Source organism: Hermetia illucens, chromosome 3 (genome assembly GCF_905115235.1).
Source record: "Hermetia illucens chromosome 3, iHerIll2.2.curated.20191125, whole genome shotgun sequence".
NCBI lineage: Eukaryota > Metazoa > Arthropoda > Insecta > Diptera > Stratiomyidae > Hermetia > Hermetia illucens.
The window spans coordinates 56,749,623-56,763,143 of NC_051851.1; the positions used below are offsets into that span (position 1 = coordinate 56,749,623).

The window sequence follows — 13,521 nt, forward strand, 5'->3', positions numbered from 1 at the left end:
CCAATCTTTCTTCCTCGGATTCCGAAATGGAGTGGGTGGAGGTGGATCCATGTCCATAACGAAATCAATGCGTCTGTGATCCGAGAGTGCGAAATCGTTAGATACTCTCCACTCTCCGATCGAAGCCGCTATGTCAGGAGATGCCACCGTGATGTCGATGACCTCTCGCCTGACCACGTTGAAGAAAGTGGGTTTATTACCCACATTTAGGATCTGCAAATCGGTTCCTACTAGATACTCCAGTAGCCTCGATCCTCTTGCGTTGATGTTCGAACTTCCCCAGCATGTGTGGTGAGCGTTGACATCACATCCTGCTATTACCCCCATGCCTCTACTTTTGGCATATTGGATAGCTCTGATGAATGTTCCACTGGGAACCTCTTCTGCGTCGTAGGAGAAATATGCAGAGCACCATAGTATCTCTTTATCTCCCTGTTAGCTTTTGATGGTTAGCTTAGCCGATGTGGTGTCGCCATCACATAGGTCGTTAACCAGGTTAGCCTGGAAGTCTTTGAAGACCACGGTTTTTGTATGAGGTATATAAATGTCTTGCAGCTGATCCGACGACTGATAAGTGCAGTCGCCGCTTTACAATGCTGCAAATTTACTTGGGAAATGTGGCACCTCATCTACGTTTCAGATGTAGATGCCGGGGGCTGCGTGTCCCCTTCAATGGTTTTAGGAGTCGACACTTGTAACGTGAGAAAAGTTCCCGGCTTATCGGTTCTCTCTCCTGTTTTGCTGCCTAGCAGCAACCAGGTGGAAGTGTTAAGGTTGTTCTGTACACCAAGTTGTTCCGGAACCCCGACACCATTTCGCTCTTCTTCTGGAAGCCAGAGAAAGCACTTTTTGATCGATGGAAGCTCAGAGACCCTTTTCAAGGTTAGTCGCGCACCCTCCCACACATCGTTAAGGGAGGAGCAGTACTGCCTGAGCCACTCGTTCGTATCTTCGTCGGCAAAGTTCAGCCTTAACATTTTACGGTATACACCTATCGACTCAAAGCAAAGCTTAATGCCTTGCGCGGACGCAGTCCTTACAGCTAGGAGGAGTTTCCTCCTAAGCTGTTCACACTGCTCAATATCGTAGCCGAATGGATTAGAATGGTCATACAGTACCCATCCATCGGCTTCGATAGCCTTGACTGCAAATGAAGGCCTAGTCGTTGCCGGCCGAGCCCTTTTTGCTGCCTTTTGTGTCGAAGAGTTAGGATCGTCCGAGAACCGCAGCCGCAGGTGCCCCAACGCTCCTTTTCCCTCAATCTTGGCACAGCTCTTTGGTTGTGCGTAGCCCGGAGGCGGTTTGCCCGAAGGCGGTTTCCCCGGAAGCGGTTTGCCCGAAGGCGGTTTGCCCGGAGGCTGTTTACCCGAAGGCGGTTTGCCCGAAGGCAGTTTGCTGTCCGTGGGCAAGACTTTAGCCTCAGCAGGTGGCGCCGATTGGAGCCTAGGGTCAGGAGTACTGACAGAAGGGGCCTGCTTCGGCTCGTCCGTTAAGGACTGGGTCCCAATTGAATTGGTTCCCACTTGAATAAGTGGGGAATCTGAGTCTAGACTCAGGTTCTTCATCGATGAGCTCAGGGTTGCCCCTTCACTCGGGGTTGAATCGTCACGATCGAAGTTTAACTGTGTTTGCTTAATAGGTTTATGTTTTTGTTTTTTTGTTTTTTCATAGTTGGCTGCCATGGCCTCAATTTTTCCGGGGAAAGTAAGTCGATCTCGGCAGAGCCCCTTTTTTCCAAGACAAGGCTAGTTGAAACTGGCGGTCGCCTGGTACCCAGAGTTCACCGTTTACGGCCACATCTTAACCCCTGTGACCATTCAGCCCTCGGCACGGTAGTCACACCTTGGCTTGGGGTTTTGATTACCGCTTGGCTTCATGTGTCATCTCCCGTTTCCTGGAGGATCTTCCTTACTGAGCTCCCTCACCACGACAAGGTAGGTAATCGTCGAGGGACTAAATATGGGCCCAGTTTCGAAAAGTGCTTATTGAGCCCTTTCATTTGATGCCCTACGTAGTCATATTCTGTGGAAAAGAAATGTTCACACGCCACGCCACGATGTATGGGGAGCCCCCGTTAAACTCAACGAAAAAAGGCGCTACTTGTTATATGTAAAGGGATTCACTGACTACACGTTCTCACCAAATTTCGTGACAATTGGTCCAGCCGTTTCTGAATAAATCGGTTGTGACAGACAGACAGACATCGAATTGATTCTAATAAGGGTTTGTTTTCCAATAAAACCTTAACAATTGATCAACGCCTTCGGTGCTCTGCCCATTAATGCAGATTGGAAGAGTGCAATGACCCGTCAGGCTGGGAACCTTGATTTTGTTGGTAATTATCTTCAACTCCACGTTAGTTGCCTCTCCTTCCAAATCTAGAACCATTTGGCCAAGGCCCAAGACCCAGTGAGAAAACAAACAAATCTGTGAGGAAAGATATCATGGTCCATTGAAGCCCACAATGGCCATCTTGCTTGGAGCACTCCAAGTACATTTCCTGTTCACGGTGTCAAGATCCTTCATAAAATCGATGAAGAGCAACTTAAGCGGAAATCTGAACTCTGTATATAGTTCCAAAATGATCGCATTCAAGTCTCACTTCTTCCACCCTCTAGTAAAAATCTCGGTTTCACAGAATTCCCGTATAAGTGAAAATAGCAACTATACAGAAACTACAGGGACAGCGATAGATAGCTGAGTCAGGCACAGCACTCTTATTCTGTTTAAGTGCAATGATGGGCTCTTCTATTTGAAGAAGCAGTTCGTGTTTGCATGTTACGATGAATAACCATTTCATCCACAAGAAGGGGAACGCTATAGCAAATTGTCTTTTGTCAGGCATAGATTGCGCTGAACTTCCCGAGATTTCGTACGGGCTCGGGCACGTCACGCTCCGTACTTTTCGTAGTGATATATAAAGGCACTACTACTCAATTCGGAACGTTCTTTGATTCGCTTCCATGATTCCACAATCAGCTCACGCCCGAAGCGATAAAGGTATGCATGGCACACTCCGTGTCCGCTCAGGAATTGAGTTAAGTGGTAACTAACCTTATCGTGCCTTCGCTTTATCCATTTAGAGACATCTGGAATATTCCTGTGGATCCAGCGTCCTTTGGGTGGATCATCCCATCTTTTTTGCCATTCCAAAACAGATTCACTTCGTGCCAATTGCCGACGATTGGTATGGGATTCGCCGATTGCATATGATGGGTCATAGAGGCGTCGACCCTCGTTCGCCAAGATGTTGATGGGGATCATGACTGCTATCACACAAGCTACTTCATGTGAAGTTTTACGATAAGCGAATGACGTTCGCAATGACTCAATCGGTATGGGGCTGCGATTTTTCTTCTGTTTGCTTCCACCTTCAAAGACGGTGCCCAGACCGGAGCTGCATAAAGCATGATGGAGCTAACACTCGAGATCAGGAGCCAACGGTTTGCCTAGGGCTACCTATATTTGGTAAAATTCTTGCCAACAATGTAGCCACCCCGGAAGCCTTGATTGCTAAATTTCGAAAATGGGACTTGAATTTCAGTCTTTGGTCAACCATGGTAAATACCTAGGTATTTAAGCCTTGGCCGCGACTGTATCCACCAATCCTGATTTTTATCGACGTCTGCTTCCTTCGCTTGGTAATCAAGACTACCTCGGTTTTATACTCCACGAGTGTCAGACCAGCTTCCTCTAGCCAAGACCTGATTTAAAAAATTGCCTCGTTTATGAGTATCTCGATCTCATCAATGTCTTGTGCCGCGATAGTTACTCCGATATCGTCTGCGAAGCCAATGATTGTCACTCCTTTGGATAGTTGCAACTTTAAAATTCCGTCATACATTATTATCCACAGGAGAGGACCGAGGACTGATCCTTGTGGAACCCCGCAGGTTGTTGTATACGTCTTAGGTCCATCGTCCGAGTCGTAACACAATATCCTCTCATGGAAAAATTCCATGACTATGTACACCAGATATTTAAGAGCGCCTAATTTGGCTAAAGCCGCAATTATTTTGCTCCATTTTGCCGTATTAAAATCATTCTTCACGTCGAGAGTAATTTCCACGCAAGATTTATTGGCCTCCATTGCTTTTTCCGCAATTTCCGTCACCGTGCTGATGGCATTGACAGTAGATCGTGCCTTTCGGAATCCGAACTGCCTGTCTGAGAGACCACCCTCCTTTTCTGTGATTGGTACAAGCCTATTGAAAATGACCCGTTCGATAAGTTTGCCGATGCCGTTTAGCAGGCATATGGGTCTATAAGACGAAGGATCACACAAAGGTTTATTTGGCTTCAGGATTAGCACAAGCTTCTGCTTCCTACACTCTTCCGGGAAAATACCATCTATGAGGCACGTCGCGGCTTCCAAAACTTCTTCAGTAGTTACCTCGGGAATTTCACCGGGATCTACCTTGACAGCCTGCACTTTTCTCAGAAATAGCTATATTGATTGACACGAAATTCGGTGAGAAGGTGAGAACTGTGAACGCCCGGACATGCAGTGAATGATATCCTTCTAAGTGGATATTTAGGAGGGGTCCCCACACATGTAAAAGGAGGGTGGACATTTTTTTTTTTACCGTATATAGTCATATGTTGGGTATTAAATGAAAGACCTCGATTAGTACTTTTCGAGGCCGAATTTAGATTTAGTAGAAAAACGGGGAGTGGGAGGGGTGGAAAATGATGATTTCTTTAACGGACCCATTTTCAGAAACTACCCAATCGAAAAATATGAAAAATTGTCAAATATAGATCGATCATTAACCTATTTTGTTTATGTTTTCACCAAAGACTAGATAATGCTGTATAATAGTAGATGCATTTCTAAAGCTTGTCTCAGGCTAAGAGATTGCTTGCATTTCTCGGAAGTTGTCTTTACTGTGTAAATTAACAACGCCAAGTACCAAATCTGACATGCTAAATGTAACGGGCTACGTATAAATAGGATAGTTCTACACACAAATATACTTACAAAAGAAGCAAACAAAACCTTTCATACCTGAAGAGCACAGCTTCCGGTTTCCCGACTTGTTAAGGTTTTGTTTGTAAAACAAACTGTCCGTCTGTCTGTCTGTTTGTCTGTCTGTCCGTCACACGCATTTTTCTCGGAGACGGTTATAGCGATTGGCACCAAATTTGGTAAAAAGGTGGGAACTGTGAACGCTCACGCATATCATGAGTTACATCCTTTTACGTCGAATTTAAGGGGGGGTCCCCATACATGCAAATGGAGGGTGTAAATTTTTTTTTCATCAAATATAGTCATGTGGGGTATCAAATTAAAGGTCTCGATTAGTACTTTTCGAAGCCAGTTTTAGTTTTGACATTTGTTGAAAATGTGGAGGGTGCGGGGGGTTGAAAGTGGTCATTTTTTTAACGAACCCATTCTCAGAAACTACCCAACCGAAAAATCTGAAAAAAATCGGGGGGCTGTCACTATATGGTGCCTAGGCTCCGAAATACCCTCCATACCTGTTCAAATAAAGTTAATAATAGTACATTACTATAATTTTTAGTAATTGACCGGAAAACTCCCCTTAAGTTCACTCTAGAATCACCAAATTTTACAACAATATAGGCCACAGCATAGAGCATGATCCTGCCAAATTTGGTGAAAATCGCACTATTACTAACAAAGTAATACTAGGTCAAAGCTGTCACTTCTCTGCAAATTCGAGACTATGAATGTCAATATCACTTGAAAGTGGCTATTTTCACATAATATATGCATATTTTACGTGCTACATGCTAATGGGACAAATGCTCACAAAAATCTCTTTATAAAAGAAATACACAAAACCTTTCATACCTGAAGCGTCTAGCTTCCGGTTTCCCGACTTGTTTTTCATGGTATAATTGCTTAAACTCCAGGTAGATCAGTGCAACAGCAATTATAATCAGGCTATGAATATAGGCAGAGATTTAATCGAGAGAGAGAGAGGCGTGAAGTTGCCCTTTCGTAGGAGGTACTCACATAAAACTCTTTGCAGCCTGAAGTACGCAGTTATATCCTAAAAGAAATGTTTCCTCATATATCGAGAAAGCCTTTTAGATTTACATTCCAATCACTTGTACAGACACTTAATAATTGTTGGATTGCAAGAAGCAAATGTTCTTCAAGTATCATTCATTGAATTTAAGGGTATTCTTTGCATTGAATAGCAGGGACGATGTACCAAATCTTTGTGAACTATGCATGATTGAAGCCACTTACAATAGGTATAATTTCTTTATATCATACATACTTATGCTTACTTTCTGATAATACCACATTCCTGCAACCTAGCCCATACACAGATTGTATGTGTAAGCGGGAGGTTCAGAAGAAATTAAGGTATTTGATATCAATAGACAGCTAAATTCCAACAGCAGTACTATCCACGGGTAAAGTTTTGCACTGAAAAGCTTTGAACTGAACACTACCGGTTAAAGGATGATAAGAAAAAGGTATTTTCTACAAATTTGTTCACAACAAATATTTCCAAAGACATTATTTCTCTCGAGCTTGAATGTGAAACTTTCCACGGATTGAGGATTTCTTTTGCAAAAAGAATTCAAAGAAAAAGGAATTGCTATTGATATTTCAATTGAATCGTATCTTCTTGTTTGCAGAAGCCCCCTGGCAATGCTTGCCATCGACCAACGACATTGGCATATGTTTGGAAAAACCATACCACTGAAGAAGATACCAGATGTAGTATTGGATTGTGAACCAGATAAATACTTAAAATTAATTGAGCATCATTGTTTTACAAATATAGTCTAAACATTGAATTCGTTTTACGCGGAAAAATATCGCCGTGGGAGAACCCACTGTCATAGGTCTTCGAAGATGTGCAATTGCGTATTTAGTGAGCTTATGGTCGGTCAGTGGAAAAACCTAGTCAAGATTTATCTTAATTTCTCGGTATCAAAGTTTAAATTTGTAGCTACAATTTCTATTTGCTTTATTTCTTGGGAACTTGAAAATCAACTTTATTTGTTTTTGATATTAACTACACGCGAGTATGTTAGTAGAGTTAGTTGTTTGCGATTTTTTTATCTGCTCTATATGGTGGGTGCAGAAATAAAAATTTGGTTTTAGATTACATACCAGACGCAATTATTTTTTTACTCAGCATATATCGATATTTCCAAATTCTTTCTTTTTCAAGGCGTTTTTATACTTTTGATGGTAGAATGAAGTGATGAAAGGACCATCTGGCCCCTGAAATATCGATCCATTCAGGATATGAAAACTAATCGTAAATTTAGTTACTAAAGTTGAGCAAACAAGTAGTTCAAAAAACTATAATTAGACAAATTGGATGGAACAAACCAGAATCGCTTTCACATTTAAATAGAATAAATTTGCCTTTATTTCCCACAAACAAGATTGTAATTGAATATTTCGTCTGTTCCGTTTCAGGGTCTATAAATTGGGATACGAACTGGTAAGTGAAGATGAATAAACCTTTTGATAATAAATCGCCTAAACTATGGCAGATATGTTTGTTTATCTTAGATGGTTTAGGTATATTCCGTATTTTTTACAAAAATCTCTGTTAAATTCAAATTAGATGCTACTCAAAATTGATATAATATCGACATTGTTAATACAATGCTTCCGAGCAAATCCAAAACCCCTGTTGGTGGATTTTTTTCTTCGAATTACATATATATATGTTACATACTCAAATGTACATAATTTTTTTCACGGGTACTCTTGCCCTTGTGTTCATCTTCGAATAGTAGAGTCATACATGCAGCTTGTAGTGTGAATTATGATGATAGTGAAACATAGTCGAAGTCGAGTTATATTTTCATTGAAAACAATACTTCTTCTAATGTAATTTTTAAATTGTGTGGACTGTATTCACGAAGCAATATAGGAAACACTTCACTATATATTTCGAGAAAAATAGTGTTCATTGTCTATTTATATATTTACTGCTTAATTATGCTCAAATAACTACCAACATGAGTCATATTTGTTACAGTACCATCTGCCCCATGATTCAAAGTAGCACGTAAAATTACGATATTTCAACAGTAATTTAGAGACATTAATATATAACCGAAGAGAAGGCTTGCATTTAAAAATTTACGTTTTGTACAACAGAATATAAATTAGCCATCAATGGATCATAACGCGTGAAAACAGAATCTCTTTGATTTTTTTTCGATTTTTTAGTTAATTGGTCTTTAACAACGGAGGCTATCAATCTTTTAGATTTGCATATTTGCTACCTTTTTTAACGTCCCATGAAATCATTAAAAGCATCGGTGCAATTTTGTAGCTCTCCTAAAGTAGTGGGTAATAGACATATGCATGTTATCTGGAAATATATCCGTGCAAAATTTATAAATTTAAGACTCATGTACTTACATTTTTCCGACTGAAAATATTGTAGTGTCAGTGGCTTCACAGCAGGTGCATTATTTCTTTCGTTTTATCCTCTGACGGACTGACGTGAGATTTCTTTGCGAATATGTCGCTTTCTCCCTTTTTCCTTTATTTAGCATCGCTACCCTGCCCCAATTCCAACATTCACTTATTTTAAAATATTAATTTATAAATTATCATTTTCATTTTTTCACAATTCTCACAAGATTCTTTCATCTTCTAAACTTACTGAAAACCTTAAATTTATTTAAATATTTCTAATAATATGAAAGAAATTTTCCGCGTGCAACTAGATGCTGACGAAGGCTTGACACTTTTGAGTAATGGTGGAGGCCAAAAAGGTAGCAAAATTTCCTTTTGTCACGGCCGGCGTACACTACGCCGAACTTCTCAGGATTTTGAACGGTATTGGTATGCCTAAGAGTTCGCAATTTTTCTTACTAAGAACCCAAGCCTCCAAAGGATACATGACGGTCAGCAAGGCCATTCTCGTCCACAGAAAGAGTTTTGAGCTTATCAAACGTTTCGAACGGAACAGTTTTAGCAAACTGGAATAGTATTTGTTGATTGCCAACAACCCTTTACGGATCTCGTTTTCATAGCTGTTATCGAGTGTCATTTACATAACGATCATCCTCTTACCGTGGTTATGCTATTTCATCTTTTTTACGGACCTATGATGTTCTGGGCGTATCTATCTTAGCAAGATTGCGGAGAATATTTAATAGATGGTGCTTAGCAACGTAATGTATACCTTTATAATTGCTGCACTTAGTGGTAGCTCCTTTTAAGGTTTTTTTTTGTAAAACAAAGCGTAGTTAAAATCCATTCGATGTCGGTGTGCCTGTCTGTCATATCCAATTTATTTCAAAAGCATGACATTTGTTGAGAAAATGTGATTTTTTAATATCTTTGAAAGGAACTTTCAAATGATTTAACCAGAATATTCTCATGCCGGCTATCAAATGGATGGGCTCAATTACGGCTTTTCGAGACTAGGCTAGCTTTCCTCATCAGTTGGAGGAAAAGTTGTTAGAATCCATAATGTAAAGTGCAATAGGTCTCGTTCTCGGAACTTATTCAATCTAGAAATCCGTAAAAAATCATGATAATGCACCAATATAAAATCATGATGATGCACCAATACGCTTCCCGATAACCGCTGAAATAAAGTTAAAAACAGTTTCACAAATTGATCAGAGAAAAATCCTTAAATTTGTGCTAGGAAAACAAGATGGCATAAGCATAAACGACGATATAAGTCATAAAACTGGAAAGTTTGACGGAGATCCTACTATTGGTAGCAAAGTTACAACAGGTGAAATAATATTAAACAGGTTGGGAAGAGTTTTTCCTTTATTAGCTAAAAATTTGATAAAAAAAAAACCGTCGTTCGGGAACCAACTATCCCCCCAATTGGATGAAATTTGTATATTGCTGTGAATTGACTGCTTCCTAAGCTTACACAGAATATATTCTGGGTGTATGGTGGTGTACTTATGTAATAAACAGCTAATAATGAATAATAAGCCGTAGTATTTCGATGGAATTTAATTTAGACAAGCATCGGATCCAAACCATTCAGCCATCCAGTTCATTGTGAGCATGACTGCACACCGCATTGGTGACCTCTATATCCACGCTTTGACCTAGATATATTTCATTAAACATCTAGAAATTCTGGAAAGGAACCTATGCTCGGGTTGGTGTGCTTTGCTGTGCGAATTCTTGCGACATTTTAAGCTGGTTCTGAAAGCTCGTCTCTCGCGGGAGAATAAACAACCGCCCTGCATGTGACCTATGTATACCTCCCTTTACTGCATTCAGAATATTGGCATGAACGAATTAGAAAACTTTCAGAGGTTAATGCAGACTACTATGTCCGAATTTAGATATTGGTTTTGCCACGAGCTAATTTTTACAACAAGGAGAATGCGGCTGTTTGTAAGACTAATCCACTTAACTTGAAAAATCGCTGTTTTATTCCCCTCAGTAGGTTGAGACGAAGAGATTTAGGTATGCGTGTAAAAAGTGGATAATGAAGAAGCGCGTGGAGAACGACCAGTACAGATAGACTAATCGACATTAAAGATGTCGGACCCTTCCATTTCTGGCTGTGCCGTTACAGTGTCAGTGCATTACATAAACAGACATAATGTTGAATGTAAGGTGATTCATAAAATTTTTGTATGCACAAACATTAGCTAATCATGCAAACTTATCCGGATTTCCGGTATAAACCACAAGCAGCACTCGATAGCTCTCTTTAGGCTGTGTGTTATGACCAGGAGACTTTAATGGTTCCATTATCCACTCAATTTATCCACAACGAAACGGAATCGTTCATCCTTGTGTAGGGGGCCAAAAATTCTTCGGAGGTTTCTTCTATCGAACGTAGCCAAGAGTTCGCAATTTTTTTTTGCTAAGAACCTAGTTCTCCGAGATAAAGATAAAGATTTGCAAAGAGTTTTTTCATCGTTTGCCGCAGAGAGGAAATCTGACCTGTTGCTAATTGGAGTGAAGCCTATTTAGTATGACCCAATGATGTTCTTGGTGTATGGCGCTATCCGGCTTAGGAAGGTAGCGAAGAATATCTTATAGGTGGTACTCAGCAACGTGATATCTCTATAATTGCTGCACTGTGTGATATCTTCCTTTTTATGTATGAGACAGATAATGTCTCGTTACCAATCGTCAGGCATTGTTTCGCTGTCCCATACCTTGAGCACAAGTTGATGAACCACTTGGTGTAACTGGTCGCCTCCATATTTAACCAATTCGGCTGTAATTCCATCGGCTCCTGGCGACTGATGATTTTTTAGCCGATGAATTGCACGGACTGTTTCTCCTAAACTTGGTGGTGGCAGTATTTGTCCGTCGTCTTCAGCTGGCGGGACCTCCAACTCGTCGATATTTGGTTCTTGAGCAGTTCATCAAAATACTCAACCCATCGCTCCAATATGCCTATTCTGTCGGAAAACAGATTTCCGTCTTTATCTCAGCAGGATGTGTATCTAGGTGTATAAGGTCTGTTGACTTGCTTCCTGCATTTTTCGAGTTCACAGATCAGTTGGTTTTGCCAAGTTTCCTTTCCCGTGTAAGAAATCGGTGTGCGGCATTCCTCCGTTCCGTTGCTAGCTTATATTCATCGTCGAACCAGCCACTCTGACTTTTCTTCCGGCTAGGTACATTTGTGGCCATATCAATGATAATGCTCTTGGGGTGGTTTGGAAGATCATTTGTTGATGCTTCATCGCCAGGACATCGGTTATTGTGGTTATTGCGGCATCCATATCCGCCCTATAAGTGGTACAGAGAGCTGTGTTGTCGTTGCCTTCCGTATTCACGGCCACCTTATTGTCAGCCCGGAGCACTATGCCAACGGGACAGTGGTTAGAGTCTATATTAGCCCCCTATATGTGCTGACATTCATCAAGGCTGAGAGGTGGCGGCGTTCAATCAGAACGTGGTCAAATTGGTGGAAAATAGTCCCGTCTGGAAAAGTCCACATATGTTTGTGGACCGCTTTCCGTGCAAGCCAGGTACTTCCAACAACCATTTCATGAGATATTGCTAACTGAATAAATCGCAGCCCGTTATCATTGGTCTCCCCATGTAAGCTATGGGACCCCCTTTCATTTCACAACTAATGTCAAAGCTAATACCGCCTTTGGAAAGTACTAATCGAGGCTTTTCATTTGATAGTCCGCATGGCTTTATTTCGTGAACAAAAAATGTGCACTTGCCTTTTGCATTTAACTCAATGTAGAACAATGCTACTTACTGCTGAGGTGAGCTTTCATAGTTTCCATCTTCTCATCGAATTTGGTGTCAGTCGGTCCAACCGTTTGTAATAGAAATACGTGTCACAGACAGACAGACTGACGGATAGGGATTGAACCGGTTTTAACAAGGTTTGGTTTTACACAAAACCCTAAAAAAGTGGAAGAAGTAATTTCTTCATGAAAGGAATTTTAATATTAGACTCGAATATCAATTTTTCCCGTTAATTATGCCGTCAGCATCTTATTTGCATGGCTTAAGATGCAGTAAATTAGCGTGGAATCGATAAGTTTGAATTGCTGTAACTTTAACTCACTGTATGTGTGGGATTTCATAGTTCCCATATGCCCACCAAATTTTTTTCCGATCGATGTAGCCGTTTTGTAAAAAAGTGCGTATGGCAGACAGACAGACAGATGGACAATTAATCTATTTTAATAAGCTTTCGTTTGTGTAAAAACAAATTAAGTAGCTGCGTTAGTCGGAATGTGCTCCATCAAGTTAAAACAAGTCGGGAAACCGGAAGCTAAACGCTTCAGGTATGAAAGGTTTTGTGTATTTCGTTTATAAGGAGATTTGGACGTGCATTTGTCCCATTAGCATGTAGCACGTAAAATATGCATATATTATGTATGTGAAAAAAGCCACTTTCAAGTGATATTGACATTCATAGTCTTGAATTTGCAGAGGAGCGCAGATTTGACCTAGTATAACTTTGTTAGTAATAGTGCGATTTTCACCAAATTTGGCAGGATCATGATCTATACTGTAGCCTACATTGCTGCAAAATTTTGTGATTCTAGGGTGAACTTAAGGGGGGTTTTCCTGTCAATTACTAAAAATTATAGTAATATACTATTATTAACTTTATTTGAACAGGTATCGATATGGAGGGTATTTCGGAGCCTAGGCACCATATAGTGGCAGCCCCCTGATTTTTTCCAGATTTTTCGGTTTGGTAGTTCCTGAGAATGGGTTCGTTAAAAAAATGACCACTTTCAACCCCCCGCACTCCCCACCTTTTCAGCAAAAGTCAAAACTAATACCGGCTTCGAAAAGTACTAACCGAGGCCTTTAATTTGGTACCCCACATGACTATATTTGATGAAAAAAAAATTTACACCCCCCTTTTGCATGTATGGGGACCCCCCCCTTAAATTCGTCGTAAGAGGATGTAACTTACTATATGCGTGAGCGTTCACAGTTCCCATCTTTCTACCAAATTTGGTGTCAATCGCTATAACCGTCTCCGAGAAAAATGCGTGTGACGGACAGACAGACAGACAGACAGACAGACAGACAGACAGGCAGACAGACGGACAGACAGACAGACAGTAAACCGA

At 40.7% G+C, this 13,521-nt stretch overlaps 2 protein-coding genes across 2 annotated transcripts in view; one reads left to right on the forward strand and one right to left on the reverse strand.

The window, feature by feature from the left end:
- LOC119651000 overlaps positions 1-13,521 on the reverse strand; it is a 614,818-nt gene that overhangs the window by 235,948 nt on the left and 365,349 nt on the right. The gene's annotated exons all lie outside the window — the stretch shown is intronic.
- Positions 1-13,521, forward strand: part of LOC119650999 (actin cytoskeleton-regulatory complex protein PAN1-like) — a 375,349-nt gene that overhangs the window by 137,968 nt on the left and 223,860 nt on the right. The window contains exon 4 of the mRNA XM_038054284.1: positions 7,418-7,442. The gene's annotated coding sequence lies outside the window, so the exon portion shown is untranslated. The remainder of the gene's footprint in view (positions 1-7,417; positions 7,443-13,521) is intronic.